General features: G+C 39.8%; 1 long non-coding RNA gene across 1 annotated transcript; it reads left to right on the top strand.

The window, feature by feature from the left end:
• Positions 1 to 4,186: 4,186 nt before the first annotated feature.
• LOC118480393 lies at positions 4,187 to 6,061 on the top strand. The gene is made up of 3 exons (XR_004862386.1): positions 4,187 to 4,353; positions 4,867 to 4,933; positions 5,809 to 6,061. It is a non-coding gene; the product is annotated as an uncharacterized LOC118480393 (long non-coding RNA).

The raw sequence follows: 6,061 nt of genomic DNA, 5'->3' as shown, positions 1-6,061 counted from the left end.
ATACGATCAAAATTGCCAAGCAAAAAAAGCAACGGTAAGTTTTATATTATTTTTGTTTATTAATCGTACTTATTTGACTTTTCTTAACTGCACTTGACTTTGATTACAGAGATTATGGATTATTTGTATTCAAACTGGTTAAGACCATATAGAGACCGGTTTGTTTCGTTCTGGAGCGACCAATATCTGAACTTTGGTCAACGTACAACGAACAGGGTAGAGGGTCAACATGCCCTTTTGAAGCATTACCTAGGCGACTCCAATTACACGCTGGATAAAGTGGTACCACTTATTGATAAGCTCATAAGAAACCAGGTGACAGAAATAAAAAGCAGCATTGAAGCAAGCAGGAGCCGAACAATGGATCCACATAACATACCAATATTTGATCTCCTACGAAAGAAGGTTTCACATGCCTGCCTAGACTTGATATCCGACGAATTAAAGTGTATAGAAATCTTGCAGGCAGCTAACGGTACATGCGCGTGCCGTTTGCATACAAGTTGTGGGTTGTCGTGCGCGTGCTGGTTGCTACCGTATACAATCAATGGTAATACATTCTTCGACCAACCACATTTTATAATCTGAGCATTTCATCATGCAAAATCTTATTCACGTTTTATGTTGTTTGTTGGTTTCTTTTTTAGGTCAAATGCTTCAGTTGGAGTTGATAGACCCCTTTTGGCAAAAGTTAAATTTGGATTCCGTACTCAAACCGAGGGAGGATGAGTTTTTCGACTTAGAAGATGAACTTGCCCTTCTGAAACAACATTTAATGGCCCAGCCGAGAGAAATAAAGAAAAACATGGTTCAAAAGATGAAGGAGTTGGTACAACTCAATAAGACAAAGCTAAAACAGCCAGTTGTGCAAAAAAAAAAAACATAAGGGGTCGTCCAAGTTTAAAAGCTCAGCAACAAAGGAAGGTTGATTCGTTTACGGAGCCTTCAAGACACAGCTTTATTTCATCGGCAGACGCGTATGGTGATTTACCTCCTGGGTTTGGCACACAAGTGTCATTCAACGAACCTACCAGGCACAGCTTGTTTGTCGAGTCACAAAGTTATTGTGCTGAAACACCTTGGTTTATGGCGAGATTGCGAAAGGCGCTAGGAATTCGAAATCGAAAAAGAAGGTGGCAAAATCAATGGAAGAGACACTGCAATTACCTTTGCTGCCTGCCGCACAACTTAATTTGTTCATGCACTTCAAACCGTTCATCCACCTTACTTCTATCCATACCTCAGCCACATATAAAATGTGCAGGGTAATGGTAATTGTGGGTTTCGATCTATAGCGGTTGGCTTATCGCTTCATGAGATGGAAGTGGCCGCAAATACGGCGGGATCTTATGGGTGAGTGCAACCGGTACTACGACTTATGGAATAGAATAAATGAACTTTAGTTTCAAGAAGTTCGACAGTCATTAGATTGGTCCGGTATAGGCACAGCACCTGGCGATAAGTAGCTACAAATGCCTTTCACGGGGCTGCTGATAGCAAACCGGTGGAATGTCATTTGTCTCTTATTAAGTGACAGCAGTTGTGCTTCGTTTTTTTCCCATGTTCAGAACAGCCGAAGATAATATTCCTCATCAAACGGTCGCGCTTGTACATGTTAACAAGAACCATTTTATTCACGTCAGATTAGAAGGGGAACATCCAATGCCAACCCCATCAGGATACTGGCGACAACCGACACGGAATACGCCAGCAGAGAGTTGGTATTACTATTACGAGGAACGTATTAACCAATATAATGATATCGTTAATAAATACAAGACGAAGGAATTCATGGATTTAGGTTGCCTATGAATTTAAAATGTTCTTTCATGTTTTGACAATTTGTATTGATGAACATAAATGTTATATTAACATTTTGGCAACTTGTTGAAATTGAACTTTAAAAAATGTTTAAAAAGAATGAACGTTAACACAAACCGACTGTATCTTCGTCACATCCGCATATAGTAATTTAAGAAAAATGGAAAAAACTCAATAGTATACGGGCCGTATAAGTGTATACGCCTCGTATACAAGACGAAAACAGAGATCGTATATGATGTATACGAACGAATTAAAAAATAGAATTAAAAAATAAAATAAGTTCGTATACGGGTCGTATACCTGTATACGTCCTATATACAGATACAAATGGTCGTATAACATGTTATACGACCTCATATCCACCATACGGCCTCAATATTCTCTAAAAATTTCTCTTGGTTTTCTCTCGGATCGTTCTTGGATAGTGTTCTTCGGCGTTTGTGACGTTTTCTTCTCGTTCTTCTTATACGGTACGTTTTTGTATAGTATACTTTCAGATTCCGTAACATGTTAGATTATGGTCGTGTATAGTTAATCGAATAGCGTACATAGGCGTAACGATTAAGATTGTATGATTCTTGAAAAAAAATTGGAACTGAAATATGCAACTGAATATTCATGAGTATACGGTCGTATACATTGTATATGATCGTATAACCTTGAATGTTCAAACTGTATACGATCGTATACATTATATACGGTCGTATACATCTTGAAATTCAAGCTAGATACGATCGTATACATTGTATACGATCGTATACTTCTTGAAGAATCAAGCTGTATACGATCGTACACAATGTATACGACCATATAACCTTATATTTTATTCCTTGTTTGTTATATTTTTAGCGTATCCGGGATGTATAATACGTGCGTATAGGAAACATATATATGAGGTGTACGTAGCGTATACGTGCGTATAATACTTGATCGTACGATATGTACACTCCATGTTTACGGATCATGTACGAGATGTATAATACGTGCGTATACGAAACCTATACTTGATGTGTACGGATCGTATATGAGATGTATAATACGTTCGTATACAAGAACAGTAGTCGTATAATACGTGAACGCTAATCGTATAATGATTTCTGAGTTGTGATTGTTATTTTTACAGACGATATGGCTGAGTCATCAGCTGCTGCGGCCCGTAGACGTCAGGGTCAGGGTCGAGGACGTGGACGCGGACGGGGACGTGGACAGGAGGAGGAGGAGGTTGTGCTCGATTTTTACTGAGGTGGGGTAGTTTATTCGCGACATCCCCCGAGGTACAGCTGCCTACAGGTTTTTGGGCAGATTACGAGAGATGACACTGGATGCGCCTCGGACCATTGATATTCAGTTTTTGACCGATCTTGGATCGATCGGTCGGGTCCGGGAGTTCATGCCAACTAACTCTACGTGGGACTGTTTATTTGATGTCGCCGCAGAGCGGGCCCACAAAGAGATTACTTTAGAGTTTTTATGTACTTTTTCATTTAAGGACACCCGGGGTGGGGGTTTACAACATTTTTTGACGACACCCGCGATATCTTTTACCCTTAGCGGGAAGACTCAGAGGATGACACTTCCCGAGTTCGCCGTTGCCTTGGGTCTGTACTCACAAGAGTACTCAATGTCCCAGGCATTTTTGGATGCGCCCATCAGCACGTCCAGTGACGTGTTGTGGACTTGGTGGCGCACTGTTGGGTCCGGGGAGTTCGCGACACCCAGTTCGCGATCCCCGAAGGCGAGGGCGAATAGCCTTTATGACCCGTTACACCGATACCTACATCGGTGTATCGCTGTGACGATCGCCGGTCGTCATGATAGCAGGGAGTGGGTCACCCAAAGTGACCTGTTCTACTTGCACGACTTGCTTACCGGCGGGGGGGGGGGGGGCAACTTGGCGTACAAGTTGGCCGCATACTTCGCCGAGTACGCTTTTAAGCGTACCTCTACCCACATCAGCTGTGGGGGCTTCGTCACCCGTCTGGCGAAGCATTACCCTCGCGTCTTGTCCCCGCAGGTGGCAAAGGATATGACTGTATCACTCCAGCTTGATTAGGTTGGGAGGAACACAGCATGCGTGATGGGTTTGGCTCGCGAGGTCGAGGGACAAGGGTTGGTTTGGTCGTATGGTGAGGATGAAGGTCACGGGTGTAACACCCCGAAAATATAAAACTATATATATATTAGAATTATAAAACGTTAAATACACAAGAACAAACTAACTAGGAATAGATAACCCAGTTAGATATGATTCTTGTGATATCAAATAAATGGATAGAAAACTCTTAAATTATAAAGAGGGTAATAATAGAGGGACTACAGTAGTAAAACTTGAAACTTTAATTACAGTAAATAAAATAAACTCTAAACACACATCTAAGTGTGTGCTTGGATCGATCAGAACCCAGGAGCGACCAGGAGCTCCTCTCCAAAACCCTAGTTCACTAAAAATTGATCAATTGGAGGTTCAATTCAGTCCCAAATCGAAATCTGATCATAGATTCGTGATCACCTCGTCAAAGGGATCATAAGGTATGCCAAATTAGGTTGTTTTGATTCAACTCAAATTCCTTGCATGTGATAGAAATTGAATGTTTAGCTTGATTTTGTGATGTATTGACGAAATTAGAAGTGATATGATGTCCAAGGACAAACCCTAGATGATTTCTTGACAAAATCTTGCATAATACTTGTAGGGTTTCATAATCACCATTGAAGGTGATTGATGAGCTTAAAGAAACTTGATAAATGCTAAAGTTATAACTCTTGTTCTAGCACAATCTGAATTTAAGAAGTAATTTCAGAAATATTGATGTTAAGATATGTGTAAAGTTGACTAACTGAAGTGAAATTAGATGATAATTACAAGTCATGAACTTGGTAATGATTATGTGAAAATCTGACCCGCTAGGTGTTTGTTGAAATGCCTAAGTGGGGATTTAAATGTTAAAAATATGATGAAAACGCAGATTTGATTATTGTTTAAAATGATGCGTTAATAATCATGTAAAGAGTTCTAAACCAATTGTAAATTGAACTCTCTAGGCAAGGAGTCCGGACCGTCAAGCGGACACGCCGAAGGGAATACGCATAGGAAAGGTGTGCTCTAAAGGTACGAAATTTACTGTTTCGCTACATTATTTTAATTGTTAGTCTTATGTTGTTATATTGAAATTTGGTAAACAAGATACACCAATATGTCACGGAAGGGACAAAGTGCCTTAAGCAAGCAAAACGGGTCAAAACATGAGTTAGAAATAGAGTTTGGATGTGTCTAGCAATGGGGATATCCATTCGGCACCCAAACAGGTCAAAACAAGTTGTGCTACAAATCTAAAACTAATAGCCATCACTTTGATTGGTTATGTATCAAGCATAAGTTGTGTAACGAACACGCAAATCCATTGTAAAAACATGAGCCCTTGTAGAGGGATTATAGTTCGGAACATTTGTTTGCCAATCGATTCCGAAAAGCATGATTAAATCCTTAGGATTAAGCATGATAGTTATGACATGAGCGCTCTCGGGAGGGAAGCGAAATTCATAATTGGTAAACATGGAAATGGGTAAAATGGCCGAATACATGAGATGACACAAAACAAGTTGTTGAACTTGTAAACAAACGGGTCAAAATAAAGCAAAACGTAAACCGGGTAGCGGGAGCGTAAACTATATGAATAATGGATCCGGGTAATGGATGATAGCTTAGACATATCAAGAAACGAACCCCAAGCAATTAAAATGAGTTTGGATAGGTTTGGATGTAAATTTGATGAAAAATAAACGTGCAGAGTTGACACGGGCGGGTGAACTTTTGACACGGCCGGGTGAAGGGGCTGTGAAAAATATATGTTAAGCTGACACGGCCGGGTGATCTTTTGACACGGCCGGGTGAAGGGGCTGAAAACAAAATATATAATTTCTTGTATTTAATTATTTTGTTCAAATGCCTTGATTTCTAATCTTTTAAATGAAATTGTATGATAGGTAAAGATGCTCTTTAGACCCAGAGGATGATCAAGCCATGTCAAGAACCGAACACACCGAACAAAGCTTCCGCATTTTGTCTATTTTGTTTTAGTGACATGTAAACACTTGAAATTATGTTTTGAAAGTTTATCTAGCATGATGTAGACTTGAATGTTATGATCAAGTATGATCTTAAAACCATGAAGTTTTTGTAAACTCGAAAAATTTTGTACTAAATGCATGATAAATGTCAGAAATCCTGTTATTTTAA

Source organism: Helianthus annuus, chromosome 7 (assembly GCF_002127325.2).
Source record: "Helianthus annuus cultivar XRQ/B chromosome 7, HanXRQr2.0-SUNRISE, whole genome shotgun sequence".
In the NCBI taxonomy this organism is placed as follows: domain Eukaryota; kingdom Viridiplantae; phylum Streptophyta; class Magnoliopsida; order Asterales; family Asteraceae; genus Helianthus; species Helianthus annuus.
The sequence above is the reverse complement of the archived record's forward strand: the minus strand, read 5'-3'. Positions and strand labels throughout refer to the sequence as shown.